Genomic DNA, 19,722 nt, shown 5'->3' on the forward strand with positions numbered 1-19,722 from the left:
AGGTAGTCAAAAAACTTTCATAGTGATGAAATCATGCTTATATGTGTTTTAAAGTTGTCAAAAAACTTTCATAGTGATTCAATCATGCATATATGTGTTCTAAGGCAGTATAAAAAATTCATAGTGATTCAATCATGCATATATGTGTTCTAAGGTAGTAAAACAATTTCATAGTGATGAAATCATGCTTATATGTGTTCCAAAGGTTGTCAAAAAACTTTCATAGTGATTCAATCATGCATATATGTGTTATAAGGCAGTCAGAAAACTTTCATATATGTTAATATCATGCTCATATGTGTTCTAAGGTTCTCAAAAAACTTTCATAGTGATTCAATCATGCATATATGTGTTATAAGGCAGTCAGAAAACTTTCATATATGCTAATATCATGCTCATATGTGTTCTAAGGTTGTCAAAAAACTTTCATAGTGATTCAATCATGCTCATATGTGTTCTAAGGCAGTCAAAAAACTTTCATAGTTATTCAATCATGCATATGTGTTTTAAGGTTGTCAAAAAAAATTTATATTGATTCAATCGTGCATATATGTGTTATAAGGCAGTAAAAAAACTTTCATATATGTTAATATCATGCTCATATGTGTTCTAAAGTTGTCGTAGTGATGAAAGAATGCTTGTATGTGTTCTAAGGTTGTCAAAAAACTTTCATAGTGATTCAATCATGCATATATGTGTTATAAGGCAGTCAAAAAATTTTATAGTGATGAAATCATGCTTATATGTGTTGTAAGATTGTCAAAAAAAAATTATAGTGATTCAATCATGCGTATATGTGTTATAAGGGTGTCATAAAAATTGTATAGTGATTCAATCATGCATATATGTGTTCTAAAGGTGTTAAAAACATTTATAATGATTCAATCATGCATATATGTATTCAATCATGCACATACTAGCCTGAAATCTAACGACACGAAACAAATTACATGAATCTTTATACCTGACGGGCACCGAAACTCATGTTGAATGCAGACGAAGTTTTCATGTCCCGAAAAAAGTTGCACAACTTATTATGGACAAGGTTGGGAATGACTTTATGTAAAAAGTCACTCATTTTATCCTCAAGACGCTGACAGACACCATCCCAAGACATAGCAGAGTCAATCAGACAGTGGGAGTTGATGCTGGCGGGAGAACTCTGAGAGCCCTGGCTGTAGGAGGCAACGATTGGTGTGGTGTTCATGTTACTCTCAAACCTAAACACATGACCCTTTTTGGGTTCACCGGTTGCAGTCACCCATGCTGCATGATCAAAAGGCGGATGCTAAGTGGAGTCATCGTCATATCGCTCTATCATTTGTTGCTTGTATGACTCCTATAAAATAATGATTACAATATGAATTAATAATTAAGAATTATAATGTTTATGATAATGTAATTCATAGTAACTTGTATATTACAATGTTTATTAATACAATAAATATATACTGATGTCGCTCTCGCTTTCTCTGATATAAACTCTCTCGTTCTCTTACTTTATGTGTTTCAACAAACACATCTTTGTAAGGTACAATGCCTCATTTTTCTGCTTTTTGAAAGGTTAAATGATAAAAAAATTAATTAAAAAGTATGCAAAAATACTTATAAATTTGACAATATATATTGATGAGTTACCATTTTCTTCTGATGGCTCCCAAAAGTCCTAGATTCACCTATATGTAGATGAGCATCGGGCATCTTCGCTCGCTTTTGTGCAGCCTTTGCTGAGCGATTTTGAAATTCATTGTTCGCTCACTTATCATACATTCTTTCCAAATAATCTCTCCCGATAGTAGAAGGGTCATGTCCCTTCCGCTGTAGTGGATCATCTATCCCACCAGCTGTTTTTATTGTTACAGTCTTCATATTGTGCAGTATGCTGGCAAATCGATTGGCAGTCACCTTCTGTCACACTACCCTCGCGTCCTTCTCCTCGTTCGCAGTCGCAAAGCAATGCGAAGCCTACAAATACTTTCAGAAAGTTAACACACATGACTATAAAAAAAAATTAAATATAAAACACATTAGTTATGATAAAAGATTGCATATCATGAATGAGGACAATAATTTGTCCAACACCTCCTTCGAGTACTCTTTCCATTGAGCGATCGGTCTTGGAAGATGTTGAAGTAATGACTTCTTAATTTCTCATATTACTTCTTGTGGCTCAAACCTCGCGCTGTGCATGAATTGATACACATTAGCAATCGACTATCAATATACACTATTTATAAGATAAGTATTGGACAAGTGACAATGAAATACTTACAATCGACTATCGATATACATTATTTGAATGAGTCATCGTGAGTCAGACTGAGAAGACCCTGCATCCGTCGTTGTCTCGTGATGTGTATAAGTAGCTGGTGTAGGTGGGTCATGTTTAGGCGAAACATCACCTACAGAATAATAAATTAGAAATTCACACAATGTACATTTAAACTAATCAAGTATATAATTATTTAAATGATATACCTATCAAAGCATTATGTGAAGATGAAGGCTGAGACTGACTATCACTGAGTTGAGATCCTATAAAGACGATTAACAAGTAACAATTTTTATATCAACGTATAAGTAAAAATATAATAAATACCTATATTTAAATATAACACAAAGACATCTACTTAATGATATCTCACGACCTCCACTTGGTCCTCGACCACTGGGGGTACTCCACCACTGTTACCTCCACGAACCATATTCTAACAAATAAAAATGTTATTTGGATCAGTTACATGATATGCAATTTCATGGATACATAATCAAATCGAAAATAACTTCATGCAAGCATGGATACAGTCACATCAAACATGGCAATACATTCAAATCATTCATATCACATCAATGTCAAACATGTACCTGCAGCAAACACACTCAAATATCATGCTAACTACTACCATGACTAGCATGGTCTCCGAACTACAAAAATAAGAGCATATAAGAAAGTGATGTAGTATGTATTACAAGATGTATTTTACTAGCTCGAGTATGCTTCCTCATCACTTGTTTGACTTTCATATTCTTCTTCTTCTTCTTCCTCCTCCTCTTCGTCCTCTTTTCTTCTTCATTGGGCGTCCATCTACTTGGTATATCATTTAGATCACATTCTTCCATATGTGTGTCATCAAACAATAGAGATGTGACATGCAGACCATGTGTGATATCGTGATCATAAGAGAAGTCATACATATCATCTGATTAATAGTAATCACCATCTTCAACAATCTTGTCTTCCTGTAACTGATCAAACTCGATGTATAGTTTAGACTTCACCTTGCAAACCGCCCACCATTCATTTCTATCTGACTTCCTTGTATTCGGATATGAAATATAGTAAACTTGTTGAGCTTGCGATGCTAATATGAATTTTTCATATGTTCCAACCTTGATTTATGATTCACCTCCACAATGCCTGAGGCTTTGTCGACTCTTGTTGTTGTGGGATCAAACCAATGACACTTGAATAAAGTTACCCTGTTATTTAAGCTTAAATAAGTCAACTCCATTATTTTTTCAATAATACCATAGTAGTCAAGTTCATTTTCACCATAACTGCTACCATTGACACACACGCCACTATTCATCGTTGACTTGTTTATACTGTAGTCTTTTGTATGGAATTGATAACCATTTACGATGTATCCATTGTAACATTGCACAACTTTGATCAGACCATTTTTTAAATCATACATTCCTTGGTCATTAACATCACCATGGCGGACCTACAAGCATAAACAATGACTATAAACATGACCAATTAAGTAACATATTATTGTTTACACGGAAAGAATGCATGTTATCGTCCTTACCAACTCTTTCAACCATGCCACAAACTTATTTTCACGTTCTTTTTGTAATTCTAAATCAGTGAGATAGGGAAGTTCTCTTCCCAACTCCAGATCAAATCGTCTGTACTTAACAAATAATTATATTACCGAACCATGTACGTAGAGAACTTAGTGTAACATATTATGTATACTTACTCGATGTAGGGGTCGATCTCTGAGCAATTAAAAAGGATATAGATTTGTGTTGCATCTTGCTCTCGATCTTTCAAGAGTCTTGACCGACAACTGCCAAAGGCATTCTCAAGTGGTTTAAATATCGATAGTTTGTCAGCCACAATAACTTATTCTCTACCGTCATTACGAGGTGGGCAAGTGTAATGTGTTGGAATGTGAGGTTCCAAGTATATAGATGAAAAATTTGAAATCTCTTCTAAAGTGTACGCCTCACAAATTGAACCCTCCACTCTTGCTTTACTCCAAACCTTTTTTTTTAGGTCAAACATGCATCTATCAGCAATATACATCTCGTAATATAATAAATTTTCAATAGCATTAGAGAGAAAAATATAAAAAAAAAATTACCTTTCAAATGGGTACATCCACTTATATTGAACAAGACCACCAACCATAAGTTCATATGGCAAGTGTATGATCACATGTTCCATAACATTGAAAAATGCTGAAGGAAATATCTTATCTAGCTGACAAATAGTAGTGACGACAAAATCCTCTAGATCCTTTACCTCAGTTACTACAACTTTCGATGCACACAATGTTCTAAAAAATTGACTCAACTCGGATAATATCTCCCATATAGGTTTGTCTAACATATCATGGAATGCTAGGAGAATCAATCGTTGCATGATAACATAACAATCATGGCTCTTCAACCCAATTGTCCCTCGTCTATCTTCACAGCCCGAGCAATGTTAGAGACGTATCCATCTGAAAATCTCAACTGTCTCAACCACCGGTGTACCTGCTTTACTTGATCTAGTTCATGCACGTACCTTGCCTTTGGTTTCAGTACTTTGTCATTATACTCTTTGAGTTTTAATTCTGGTCTTTTAAATATTACTTTTAAATTTATACGAGCCTTCGGATTATCCTTCGTTTTTCCTTTGATATTCATTACCGTATTGAACACATTATCAAACACATTTTTCTCCACATGCATCACATCAAAATTATGTCGTATCAATAAGGTCGGCCAATATGGTAATTCCCAAAATATAGATTTCTTTATTCAATTGTGATCCTTCCCAAATCCAAAGAAGGGCCTCGCACTACGGGCATCTGTCAGTCCATATGGAAAGTATCGCAATCGTCTTAAAATATCTATGCTAGACAACCATGTAGGTGGACCTTCTATTTCAGTTGTACCTTCTTTGAACGCATTCTTTTATCGTCGAAATGGATTGTCGCTGGGTAGAAATCGACAGTGACAATCAAACCAACATGACTTCCTTCCATGCGTCAATCTAAAAGATTTTGTATCCTCTATGCAGTACGGACATGTCAACCTCCCATGTGTGCTCAAACCAGATAACATACCATATGCAGGGAAGTCACTAATTATTCATAGAACAACAACCTTCATATTGAAGTTTTGTTTTTTGTGGGCATCGTACGTGAGAACACTGTCATCCCACAGTATTTTCAGTTCATCAATCAATGGCCTTAAATATACATCAAGATTTTGGCCCGGAGATGTCGGGGCAGGGATCAATAGAGACAAGAAAAGATTTTGATGCTTCATACACAAGCTTGGAGGAAGGTTGTATAGAGTGATAAATATTGGCCAACACGAGTATGGGGTTGATCTACCCCCAAATGGATTAAATTCATCTGTACATAAATCGAGCTTAACATTTCTCACTTTCATTGTGAAGGTATGATGAGTTTGATCAAAGTGCTTCCAAGCTTCTGCGTCAACATAATGCGTGATCTTATCTTCATCATGTCAAACTTTATTTGCATGTCATCTCATGTGTGTAGTTGTCCTCGAAGACATACAATCGTTGCAATATAGGGGTGAGAGGGAAGTAGCGGAGTGACTTATATGACACTTCTTTTGACATCGTGCTACCATTGCCCCTTATCTTTGGCTTGAACCGAGGATGCCCACATGACAGACACGATCTGCTATTTTCTTGATCTTTGAAATACAACATACAGTGATTTGGACACGCATCTATCTTTTGATACCCCATACCTAAAGTGTTGACCATAACCTTCGCACAATAGAAATTTTATGGCAATTTTTCATCTTTGGAAAACATACTCTTCACAATAGAGCACAGACGGTCAAAACATAATTGACTCAAATTATACTCAGACTTCAAATTTATTAGTTGAAGAACTGCAGATAAGATAGTGTGACTCTCGCAACAATTCTAAGTGGTTCATCTGCATCTCTAAGTAAATCATAAAATCTACTAGCTGCATCATTTGTTGCTTCTTCCTCTATCCCAGTTGGTACATCACTAGGACCCATAGCAGAACCCAGTTCTGGTCTTGCATCATCAAATATCAAATCCACATATAAATTATCGTGCATCATATCCATCTGTGCATCAAAATTGTTTTAAAATTCTTCACCATGAAGCATCTAATTTTGATAATCACTCACAAAATCATTCATGTATAGGTAATGTCTAACGCCATGAGGTTATACAAATCAATTGTTCTTACACATCGTGCAGGGGTACCTGATCTGACATGTGGGATCCACTGTACTGACACTTGCCATTACAAATTCAATAAAACTGTCAATACCATGCATATATTCAAGCGATACCTCATTGTCAACTATTCTACGGTACATTCATTCACGGTTTGCAGTCATTTTGTCTTATGATGTTATGGATATTATCTTAATCAGTTAAAAGATAATCATAAGAATGCTATGATGAAGAAAATCTCTAATTTATCATGCATTCATGGTGGATGTAATGATTTAATATATCACACACACACACACACACATATGATGTCATTCAATCACAAGAACTATGATGCATGCATTGATAACTTATCATTCATTTTCATGTGCAAACCCATTCATAACATGATACATTCATTTGAAGCATGTTTTCATGATACGATTTCACATGGAAGGCATAATCAAATTGAAACTAACTCCATGCAAGCATGGATACAGTCACATCAAATACTGCAATACATTCAAATCATTCATATCAAAACAATGTCAAACATGTACATGCAGCAAACACACTCTAATATCCCGCTAACTACTACCATGACTAGCATAAAATTTGAACTCCAAACTCCAAAAATAAAAACACTTTTATTTTCATACATTAAAATCATACTCAGCATGATCTCTGAACTCCATCAAAGCAGTCCTAGATATCCACAACTAAGTGAGTGTGTGAACAGAAAAGTATTGCATTCAAGAAATTAAATAACTTGTGATGCGCTTGCATCAATTACTCATCACGGGCATTTACCCGATTTGTATTTTGCTTGTTTCTTTTCACATAGCATTTTAAGTCGCATGCGATGCTTAGCATTAAGCATCACAAATTTTTCTCTGTTACGCACCTGCAATGCTCATTACTTTTGTCGGCCAAAGATAAAGACATAGGGAGAAGCAAAAGAAAATAGGCAGAGCCCCCTGTTGGTCGAGCAAACACAACGGCAGGAAGGACGGATCCCCCTACCGTTGTTGCTTAAACAAGGGTAGGGGGTGGAGCCCCCTACCGAAAAGTACCAGTGGCAGGGGTGTGGGACCCCTGCCGACCGAGCAAACACAACGGCAGGGGGGAGGATCCCCCTCCCGCTGTTGCTTAAACAAGGGCAGGGGGCGGAGCCCCCTGCCAGAAAGTACCAGTGGCAGGGGCGCGGGGGGCCCTGCCAGTCGAGCAAACACAATGGCAGGGGGCGGATCCCCTTGTCATTGTTGCTTAAACAAGGGCACGGGGTGGAGCTCCACCCCCTACCGAAAAATACCAGCGACAGGGGGGCTCCGCCCCCTGCTGACCGATCAAACACAACGACAGGGGGGGTCCCCCTGTCGCTATTGCTTAAACAAGGGCAAGGGGGCTCCGCCCCTTTGTCGGAAAATACCAGCGGCAGGGGAGGGGGTCCCCTGCCGACAGGTTGGAAAGAGGAACAGGGGGGAGGTGTGAGGGTATGGGAGGCGAGCTCACCGATGTGGTCGTTGGTGGACTTCGATCGAGTTGGCGGAGCTGGAAGAACATGTGGTGGGTCGTCTGTGGGGTCGCTGAGGGAAGAAGGGGAGATGGCATCGGTCGGTGTGGTCGAAGAGGGATGGGCATCGGTCGGTGTGGCCGGAGAGGGAGGCGGTCGCCGAAAGACGGAGAAGGGAAGGAAGGAGGTCACTGGAGAGGGAGGAGGTCGCCGAAAAGGGAAGAAAGGACGGCGAGCAACGGGGCAAGAGAAAGGAAAAGAAATGGGGCTCGCATTAGGGATTTACGGGAAATTTAGTGATGGATTTGCGACGACAAAATTCTGTCGTAAACTTCGTCACAAATTTGCAATAGAGTAGCAACGGAAAATTTATGCCGCTAATCTGTTGCGAAGTTGCGACGAAGTTTGAGACATAATTTTTTTTGTCGCTAATTTCGCAAATAATTGAATGTTAGCGACGGATATTTTTTTCTAGCTAATCCATCACAAATTTGTGACAGAAAAAATTTGTCACAAATTTTCATCGCTAATTAGAGTTTTTCTTGTAGTGTGTGTCTGGTGTTGGATCTTGGCATTGGATCCAATGTAGCAGCTATAGGGTCTCAAATGGAACCCATAACTCATACATATGTTGGATTTAGGTATTGGATGAAAAGTATGGATCCAAATATTAGATCCAAAGTTAGTCAATGCGGACAAGAGAATCCAATGACCCAAAAGTAGTGGATCCTTAAAATGTGCACCACAAAAAGAGTGGTGGGCCCACAACTCATAGGATTCTCAAAATGGTTGGGATAATTGTCATTTATGGCTAGGTTGGGAACAAAGGTTACTTATACCCAGCACCTTCACATACAAGAAGTGAAAAAAAATATAAAAAACAAAGAAAATCCTAGAATATGGATATCCCCCTTGATGCAGACCATTTCCCAATCTCCCATTCCCTTCTCCTGTGTCTCTCTAGTTCTCCTCCCTCACTATACACATCTATGGTCCCAAAAATCTAACAATGATATCAGAGCCTCATTAATGATGTGCGCAAAGACTTCATCTTTGATTGATCTGAAGTCACCAAACACGTGGATTCGATGAGCCGATGTGTACCATCATCGTGCACTCTAGTGAGGGTCATGAGGATCAACATCATCGAATATTAGGTGGGGCGCAGATCAAGAAGGCCATGCTGGACTCGCTCCATAGGGACTTTCTGCAGATGTTGTTCGATGTCAGAGATGGCAAAAATGGTGACGATGGCACAGGGAGCCGTGGTTGTCGGAAGTCCACCGTATCAGGCAGTGATGTCGTCGGTGATATAAAACAAAAAGAAAACAAAAAAACAAGAGGAAGCATATGCATAGAGAAGCGCTATCACCAAAATCTGGCAGACCCAAGGAGGGTAGATCGAACCCTTCACTGGCAACCCATGAATGGTAAACCTCTTTCCATAGGGAACCATTCTTCACTAAGAACCTCTACATCGACACCAGGGAACCCCTTATCAGAAAAACCTCTCTCCAAAAAAATGTGTTTGCCAGTGGTCCCTATTGCCGAAAAGAAGTAACAATACAAGGAAGGATGTGCCTGATGATGTTGCTGAAGAGAAGCTACCATAAAGAGAGATGAGCAACACTACAGTGAAGCGGTTGCATGCAGAGTGACATCCCTGTCAGATGACTGTGCTCAGTGCCAAAGACATCTGATTGCAAATAGAGGGAATGCCTCCGCCAGTCAGCTGTACCTATGGCTTGCTAGACTGACGTGACAGAGTTCAGCAGCAACGAAGGAAGCCTGTCGAACTGTTGAGCCACTATCGGGCACCTCTGTCGAAGAGCCAGTGCTCGTCGAACGGCTAAGCCAATGGTGTTGCTAGAGAGAGGCATCTGTAGAAGGTCGACTGAGCCGACGACATTTGATGTCGGCTTGAGAGGGTTGCAAAGAAGGTGGAGGATACTCCTCTGAATGACTGAGCGCCATCAATCGACTGAGTCTGACAAAGCGTCTTGGGTCATGCGATGGTGGTGGTGCTCGGATAAGGGGCAACAGAGTTGTTGGAGGTAGCAGAGCTGCAGAGGAGGCGGTGGAGTCCACTCCACATGTAACCCTTGCGGTCCACTGAACGGTTGTGTCGGAACTGACGGTAGTCACAGAGGAAACTGCAGAAGAAGCAGAGAGAGAAAGAAGAAAGGGAGTTAGGGTTTCTCAATTTTTTGAGAAACACTTCCTTTTTATATTTCAAGTTTACTTTTAATATTTAGTTCTTAATATTTATTAATATTATGTTTTGGTGCCTTCTGTTATTTTGAGGCCCTATTTTTAGAAATTCTAGAAATAGGTCTGCTCTCTAAAAAATATCCAAGATAGGGTCAGTGTCTCTGATTTTTTCAAAACAACCTCTAAACTTTCTAAAATTTCTGAAAATCACTTGAACTTTTCTGTTTAACTCAACAAGTTTTGAAAATTTTGTTTTAGTATTCTGATTTGTTGTTTTTGCCTAGAACAACATTTTGATTTTTCTGATTTTGCAGAAAAGTGTTTACAGTTTGCTTAATACTTCAGAGTACTTTGTCCAGACTGGTTTGGATTATGAATTATTTTTATGAGTTTGATATTCGATTAAGGTAATCTACATAGGTTAAAATCATGATATTCATTCTGTTGACCTAAAAAAACTCATGATTTGGTTTTTGGATCTAGTTGTAATCTAGATTAAATCTCTACCCTGAGTTTGATTTTTTAGCATGTATCTATATTGGATCATGAATGCTTTGTGTGATTACATATTATTTTTTATATGCTCTATATTGTTATTCGTCTTCGGATCCTATTATATATAAGTTCGTAATGACCTAGTATTGGTTTAATTTTGATAATAGATTTGAATATATCCAGTTGAATATTTTTTTATTCAAGAATTAAACACTATTGGACTTGCTTGAACTATTATCATACTTGAATGAGTGATCTTATGAGTCTTAAGGTTATTTGGGTGTTGAGTAAAATAGCTCAACATAAATTAAAGAATTGACATCCAGTTTTGGAATTGGTTTTGACTCAAAACTTATGGTGTGACATGTACCATGTTATGGTCCTATTGGAATATATACATGATCATATGAGTTGGATCTATATTGACTCTGAGATCTAAGAATATTTTATATGATAGCATATTACTTTATTGTATGTGTTTATGGATAGCCCTTGGTTGGTCCTATTATATATGAATCTATTGTGGTTAAAAAAAATAGTATAATGGTAGTCAAGTTTATTTAACTTGGTTATGTGAAACTATTTATGGTTTGATGCATATATAATTTTGGATAGTTCCTTATTGGGTCTTTTTATTAGATGAATCTAGTGATGGATCCAGAAAAGTATAATATTAGATATGTTGTATGGATCAAGATTTGAGAGTTTATGGTGGATCTAGATAGTATCAAGCTGGATAATTTAAAACCTAAGGATATAGATTTGGACTATATTCAAATCCAAGTGATCCATGGTTTTTCTTAAACCTACATGAGATCTATTTTTTCTCTATGGGTCATGTTGGACTTGATGAGAATATCTCAAGTCGGTTTTGGATATGCACTCATATAAATCTAATGAATTTAGGTATAGATTTTTTGAATAGATTCAATAATGGATCTGAACATATATGTTGAATGCTTATTTTTTTTATTATTGATTATCATTTTTATTAGATTAAATCCTTGAAATGAGCTTATCATGTTTGACATATCCAAAATGGTAATGGAAGAACTCTCATTGATTATGGATCTGATGTATATTCAAAATAAATATGAATATGAGGACTTAAGCTTTATTTTTATACATATTACTTCTAGTTTGTGATGCCTTAATGATCATATTGCTTAATTACAATACATTAAAAAAGTGAGAGCTAAATTATTAATTGTACGTGTGTGTGGATATTGTGATAAATAATCATTATAAGTCATGCTCATTATGGTTTGTTGTATGAATGCATAAATGGATAATTTTCATGCTTTAGAAGCTTTATGCATAATATGCAACATGGTAGTATTTATATTTTTAATTATATTTATGATTGTTTGGATCTGGATATATCAATCCAAAATTATCAAGTGATGGTTAACCTGATGAAAGTTTAAGCATGTTGCATGTGATGATGATGCACATGAATAAGTTGAGTATTGATTATAGTAGATTTTTGAAAAGTAAGAGCTTTTATCATGTTTAATAAATTATATGTTATTATAAATCCATGAGTTAATACAAATTCATAGTACTCTACTAGTGTACATATGGACATGATGATGATGGTCACAGAAGAGTCAAAAGAATCTCATGACTTGCTAAAAAATTGAGATCCACAATATGATATATTTGTTTGAATATAGTATTTCACATTAAGGGTTATAATTTAAATTATGACATGATGATAAACCCTTATGGTTATGTGAAATGAGTGCATGAAAGGATGATGACATGGCTAAACTCATACTATATGTGAAAAGAATTATGATTCATATGATAATGGAAAGACTACATGACTAAACGGGAAATAACCTATAATATGTGTGAAAACCACATACTTATATGAATGATGAAAATATCTACATGACTATATGAAAAATAACTCATAACATGTGTAAAAAATATCATATTTAAAAATAAACAAAAGTACATGTTGTTAGGTGAAAAATAACTTATAGCATGTGTGAAAACTTTGTACTTGAAAATGAATGATGAAAACTCACATGACTATGTGAAAAAATAACCTATAGCATGTGAGAAAAACATCATATTTAGATATTAATATAACCCAAGGAATTATGCAAATTTAGTTGGTGCATGTTTTATCTTGAAGTAATATAACTAATATGCTTCTTCACCTTGTATGGTCAAGTGGGAGATGTTAAATCTTGACATTGGATCCAGTGTGGCCATAGAGTCATAAATAGAACCCATAACTCATATATATGTTGGATCTAGGTATTTGATCCAAAATATAAATCTAGATATTGAATCTAAAGTTAGTTATTGGGTTTTACAAGAAAATCCAATGACCCAAAAGTAGTTGGCTCTTGAAATGTGAGTTACGAAAAGAATGGTGAGCTCACTACTCATAGGATTTCCAAAATAGTTGGTATAACTATCATTTAAGACTCAGTTGGGAACTAATACAAAGAAGGTTACTTATACACCGCACCTGAACATACAAAAAGTGAAAACATACAGAAAATAAAGACAATCCTAAAATATGAATAGCTTCCTTGATTCCGGCCATTTTTCAATCTCTCATTCCTTTCTCTCTCTGGTTCTCCTTCCTCACTGCGCACATCCATGATCCCAAAAATCCAATATCTGGTCCATCATAACATAGCTACAGTCCTCTCTCTCTTACACCAGGAAACAAGGCCACCGACAACGACTGAACAATGGCAATCATATTCCGTCTTGCAATGCAAAGATAGCTATCCAGAGTCCCCGTGTGCACTGTGTGTTGGGTCCAGCCCTATCCCTCATTAATGGTGTGGGGAAGTGGAATAGCCACCCACTACTTCTCATTACTGCAGAAGAAGTTAAAAGGTCAGCCATATCCCTCCATTAATGATGTGGGGAAGTAGAATAGCCACCCACTTTCCATTAATGCAGGAAGTTGAAGGGTCAAAACCCTTTCGGTTTATAAAATGAGTCTAGAAGGCTCACATCTAAAAGGTTTACATCTAGAAGACTCTATGCCATCTATAAATAGGGGTGCAGAGGTTGTGTGCTGGTGGAAGAAGAGCAGAGTGTTGTGAGCAAAGTGACTGTGTGCAGCGTGCAGAGAGAGAAGTAAGAGAGAGAATAGAGAGAAGAAGAGGAAGGAAGAAGGTTTGTCACCACGCATTGATCCTCAAAGAGAGGTGTTGGTTGTGGTGTGGGTTTTGACTCGGGTTGTACACTCGAGAGGTAGTCTTGTATCTCTCTCTTCCTGTGATTCTTTTGTTGTTATTCTCTTTAGCTTTGGGCAAGCTATTGGACGTTGTACACTCTATATTGTACTTTCTACTCTTATTATAGTGGATTATTCTCTCTGTGCCTCGTAGATATAGGTCGTGTTGACCGAACCACGTAAACCCTTGAGTTGTGATTTGATTGTGTCTTTATTAGATCATATATTACTTCCGTGCGAATTTTTGTTATCTTCATTACTCAACAAGTGATATCAGAGCTAGTTCGTGGAAAGTCATGTCTTTCAAGTCAGTTAGCTTTAAGTTTGAGGTGGAGAAGTTTGATGGCAAAGAAAACTTCTCTTTATAGCAAAGAAGGGTGAAGGCTCTACTTGCACAGCAAGGGTTGCACAAGGCTCTTGTCGGGAAGACGAATAAGCCAAAGACCATAACCGATGATGAATGTGATGATCTTGACTTAAGGGTCGCTGGTGTGATTGAGTTGTATCTATCAGATGAAGTCATGTGTAACGTGATGGAAGAGAGGACAGCGGCGGGATTGTGGTTGCGGCTAGAGAGCCTCTATATGACCAAGAACTTATCCAACAAGTTACACCTCAAGAAACAACTTTATAGTCTTCGTATGAAGGAAGGTACTCTCATTCTTGATCATCTTAGTGTATTTAATAAAATTATTGTTGGTCTGTTTAGTCTAGATGTTAAACTTGAAGACGAGGATAAAACTTTGTTGTTACTAACCTCATTGTCACCATTTTATGAGCATCTTGTGACAACCATAATTTATGAAAAAGAAACATTGGATATAGAAAAGGTCACAGGTACACTCATTTCAAATGAAATTAGGAGAAGACCATCACCAAATGAGGATTCTGGTGAATGATTGATGGTGAGTTCATCCAAAAGCAAGGGTCGGTCAAAGGACAGGAAAAATGACCGCAGATATAAGAGCAAGTTCAAGTCAATAAAGGACATCACTTACTACAATTATGGAAAGAAATGGCACTTTCAGAATCAGTGCAAAGAGCCAAAGAAAAATCAGAAAAAGGAAAAAGAGACAGAATCATCAGAAACCAAAGAGGATACCATAACCACAGTTGAAGGTGAGCTTGTGATTTTGTCTATTACTAATGATCCATGTATCTGTGTGTGCCAGAATACAGATTGGGTCATAAACACAGGAGCCTCGTACCATGCCACACCATGGAGAGAGTATTTCAGTACATACAAGACCAGTAATTTTGGTGTTGTCCGAATGGGAAATACATGAATATCAAAAATTATAGGGATTGGAGATATTCATCTCCAGACCAGTCTTGGGTATATGTTGGTGTTCAAGGATGTCAGACATGTTCCAGACTTGAGGTTGAATTTTCTTTCAGTAGGAAAGCTTGATGAAGAGGGCAGAAGCAGTGTTTTTAGCCAAGGATAGTGAAAACTCAGCAATGGGTCATTGGTTCAAGCCAGAGGAAAGAGATGTACTCTTTACAAGATGCAAGAAAAGGTATGCAAAGAACAGTTGAATACAACTGAGGACTCTTCTATTGATTTGTGGCACAGTCGATTAGGTCACATGAGTGAGAAAGACTTGCAGATTCTTGCTAAGGGGGAGCAACTTTCATAGTTAAAAGGTACACATCTAAACCTGTGTGTTCATTGCTTAGCTGGTAAGCAACATAGAGTATCTTTTGTTAGAAATGCCTTTCATAGAAAATCTCACATTCTGGAGCGAGTTTATACTGATGTTTGTGATCATATGAGAACAAAATTTGTTAATGGTTTTACTGATGTGAAAACTTTCAGTAGTGCACTTTATTTTGTTACTTTTATAGATGACTTCTCCATGAAGGTTTGGGCATACCGTCTAAAAACCAAGGATCAGGTTCTTGATGTATTCAAGCAATTTCATGTTATGGTTCAGAGGAAAACAGGAAAATAGCTAAAATCCATCAGGTCAGATAATGGTGGCGAGTACACAAGTTCATTCCATGAATATTGTAAAATTCATGGAATTCGCCATGAGTTGACAATTTCAGGTACCCCACAACACAATACAGTTGCAGAAAAGATAAACCGTTCAATTGCAGAGAGAATCAGGTGTATGCTTGCACAGTCCAAGCTACCAAATAAATTCTGGGGTGAGGCTTTAAGGACAACAGTTGATGTAATCAAATTGTCTCATGCTCATGCCTTAGCAAATGATGTTACTGATAGGGTGTGGTCATGAAAGGATGTGTCCTATAAGCACCTAGAGGTATTTGGATGCAAAACATTTGCACATATCCCCAAGGAGGAGAGGTTCAAGCTTAATGATAAGACGAGGCAATGCATTTTTCTGGGATATGGTGATGCTAAATTTGGCTACAGGCTATGGGATCCAGAGAAACAGAAGGTATTCAGATCCAAAGACGTGGTATTCTTTGAAGAACAAACACTTGAAGATATCAAGAAAGAGGTGTCAATTCAAACTTCTGCAGGTGGATCTATCCACCTGGATTCAGTTACTCCTCCAGTGACACAAGTTGAAAGAAGAGCAGTGCAGGAAGATAATGCAGATGCTGATGTTGATTTACCTGCAGGCCATGTTGAGCAGGAAGAAGTTGGAGAACAACCTTCTTCATAACCCCAGTTGAGACGATCTTCTAGAGAGTCACAACCTTCCAGAAGGTATTCTCCATATGAGTATGTGATGCTTACTGATGCAGGTGAACCAGAGAGTTACTAGGAAGCACAGGAGTGTGAGCAGAAAGAGCAGTGACTAATAGCTATGCATGATAAGATAGATGCATTGCAGAAGAACCACACTTATGACTTGGTGGAACTACCAGAAGACAGAAAGGCATTGAAGAACAAGTGGGTTTTCAGGTTGAAGACTCAAGAACAATGTTCTCAACCAAAGTACAAAGCTAGATTGGTTATGAAAGGCTTTGGTCAAAAGCAAGGTATTGACTTTGAAGAGATTTTCTCTTCTGTTGTTAAAATGTTTTCTATTCGTATTTCTCTAGGTATTGTTGTTAGCCTGGACTTGGAGATTGAGCAGCTAGATGTGAAGACTGCTTTCCTCCATGGTGATTTGCAGGAGGAGATATACATGGAGCAACCAGAAGGCTTTAAATTCAAAGGTAAAGAAAATCTTGTCTGAAGGTTGAAAAAGAGCTTGTATGGGCTGAAGCAACTCCAAGACAGTGGTACAAGAAATTTGATTCATTTATGGCTGAAAATGGATACAAAAGATCAGCTTCAGATCATTGTGTATACATAAAATGGTTCAGTGAGAATTTTGTTATTCTCTTGTTATATGTTGATGATATGCTTATTATTGAAAAAGATATGTCTATAATTGACAGGCTCAAGAAGGAACTGAGTAAGACCTTTGCAATGAAGGACATGGGGCCAACAAAGAAAATATTGGACATGTAGATCTCGCGTGATAGAAAAACCAAGAAGATATAGTTATCACAGGAGAAGTACATCGAGAAGGTGTTGGACAAGTTCAGTATGAACAATGCAAAGCCAATTGGTTCTCCTTTTGCAGGTCACTTTAAGCTGAACTGAGAGCAGAGTTCATCAAGTGACGAGGAGAAGGAGAAAATGAAGAAAGTTCTTTATGCTTCAGCAGTCGGAAGCTTGATGTACGCGATGGTATGTACGAGACCAGACATCGCATATGCAGTAGGTGTTGCTAGCAGATTTCTTGCAAATCCAAGAAAAGAGCATTGGACAGCAGTAAAGTGGATTTTTAGATATCTTAGAGGGAGCTTCAAAGTTTGTTTAAGCTTTGGGGGTGGACCACCTGTCTAGACAGGTTACAAAGATGCATATATGGTTGGAGATATTGATACAAGGAAGTCCACATCAGGTTTTGTACTCACTTTTGCAGGGGGAACTGTATCATGACAGTCAAAATTGCAAAGGTGTATTGCTTTGGCTACTACTGAGGCATAGTACATTGCTCTTACAGAAGCTTGCAAAGAGATGCTATGGATGAAAAGATTCTTGAAGGAGTTCGGTTTAGAGCAAGACAAGTACTTCGTGTACTGCGACAGTCAAAGTGTTATTCATCTTGCCAAGAATCCAAGTTTTCACTCAAAGTCAAAGCATATAGATATCAGGTACCATTGGATCCGAGATGTGTTTGAGAAAAATTTACTTCATGATAATTGTGCAGATATGCTGACAAAGGCCTTATCGATGGAGAAACAAAATACATATCGGCAGTTGGCCAGCATGAACTCCAGTTGATTAGTTGAATTGGAGTATCCCCTTGGGCTGGAGGGGGAGATTGTTGGGTTCAGCCCTATCCCTCATTAATGGTGTGGGGAAGTAGAATAGCCACCCACTTTCCATTAATGCAATAAGTTGAAGGGCCAACCCTATCCCTCCATTAATGATGTGGGGAAGTAGAATAGCCACCCACTTTCCATTAATGCAATAAGTTGAAGGGTCAAAACCCCTTCGGTTTCTGAAATGAGTCCAGAAGGCTCACATCTAGAAGGTTCACATCTAGAAGACTCTATGTCATCTATAAATAGGGGTGCAAAGGTTGTGTGTTGGTGGGAGAAGAGTAGAGTGTTGTGAGCAGAGTGGTTGTGTGCAGCGTGCAGAGAGAGAGAGAGTAGAGAGAAGAAGATGAAGGAAGAAGGTTTGTCACTACGCATTGATCCTCAGAGAGAGGTGTTGGTTGTGGTGTGGGTTTTGACTCGGGTTGTGCACCCGAGGGGTAATCTTGTATCACTCTCTTCCTGTGATTCTTTTGTTGTTATTCTCTTTATCTTTGGGCAAACTATTGGACGTTGTACTCTCTATATTGTACTCTCTACCCTTATTATAGTGGATTATTCTCTCCGTGCCCCGTGGATATAGGTCGTGTTGATCAAACCACGTAAACCCTTATGTTGTGATTTGATTGTGCCTTTATTAGATCCTATATTGCTTCCATGCGAATATTTTTGTTATCTTCATTACTCAACATTGTGTTTATCAACACGCATATTCCATAATGCAATCTAACGCACGATCAAAGGATCCACCAAGTCCCATGCTTACCTCTCTCTCTCTCTCTCTCTCTCTCTCTCTCTCTCTCTCTCTCTATATATATATATATATATATATATATATATATATATATATATATATATATATATATATATATATATATATAGGTCTGTCATGTCAAATGCATCGTATGCTAAGCAATCAACACCAAGCCAATGACATCACATCGTGAATTGATGGTTGTACAAGATTGGGTACTCGAGGATTTAATAGAATGATTGAAAGATTTTTTAGGGAGAAAACCTAAACTTTAAAAGGTTGCATCAGAGATAGTCATCGTTTTTTTTCAAACTCACATTCAAGACAAGGGTTCATTTTGTGGTTTGCCTTTGGGTGATGAGACCCTTGCATATTTGGCGAGATTTTTCCTTATTCTTTTTTTTTTCTTACGACGAGGAATCCTGTCCTCGAGTAATGAGACCCTTGCATAATGAGTGCGCCTCCCTACGAAGTAAACCTCGACTTGTCCACCGATCCCCCAATGCCATACAAGGACTGACTGAAAAGCAGTAAGGTACAACCTGAAAGCAGTGAGCTTTGTTCCGACATCCTTCATCTTGAATGGATTCACACACTCATTGCTAACCAAGTGTGTTGGCCGAGAAGGATGACTGATCAAAAATTGAAAAAAAAGAGGAAATTCTGAACCTCTGTTACCAGGCATAATCCGATTTGAAGTGACAAGATCTTACAATAGCCACTTCATTCCACTTGTATAAGATGAAACTTCACATTTAAAGGGGTGCATGCAATCAGTACAA

Source organism: Nuphar pumila, chromosome 7 (genome assembly GCF_984573655.1).
Source record: "Nuphar pumila chromosome 7, dmNupPumi1.hap1.1, whole genome shotgun sequence".
NCBI classification, from domain to species: Eukaryota; Viridiplantae; Streptophyta; class Magnoliopsida; order Nymphaeales; family Nymphaeaceae; genus Nuphar; species Nuphar pumila.